Genomic DNA, 445 nt, shown 5'->3' with positions numbered 1-445 from the left:
GGGGGGGGGGGGGGGTGGTTCCTTGAATGTAGAGGCATAAGGACAACAGACCCTTAGCCGCAAATTTCAGAAGGGGTTCAAGGGTAGAGTAGTAGAGAGTGGGGTGGAGACTACGGAAAAAAAATATGAGACCTCATTTTCCAATCTGTTCGTTTATGTGACTTTGGGACCATCCATCCGTGGTTGCTCAAGTCAGCTGCAACTCAATTAAATTTCCTACCTGACAACTCCCTCCCGGTATTTACTGTTCTAATGGCATCTCCCAATTCAGTTTAGCTTTATTATATATTGATCCATTATACATATTTGCCTATATATGCAAAGGAAGCTAGTCTTACTATGTAGGGGTGTCAATTGGTAGGCTTAGCAAGGCCTGACTGGCCTATGTCCTTGAATCATGACCTATCTACTATCTCATTTTCCACCCCCCTCATCCCACCCCACC

Source organism: Macadamia integrifolia, chromosome 9 (genome assembly GCF_013358625.1).
Source record: "Macadamia integrifolia cultivar HAES 741 chromosome 9, SCU_Mint_v3, whole genome shotgun sequence".
NCBI classification, from domain to species: domain Eukaryota; kingdom Viridiplantae; phylum Streptophyta; class Magnoliopsida; order Proteales; family Proteaceae; genus Macadamia; species Macadamia integrifolia.
Note: the sequence above shows the minus strand (reverse complement) of the source record.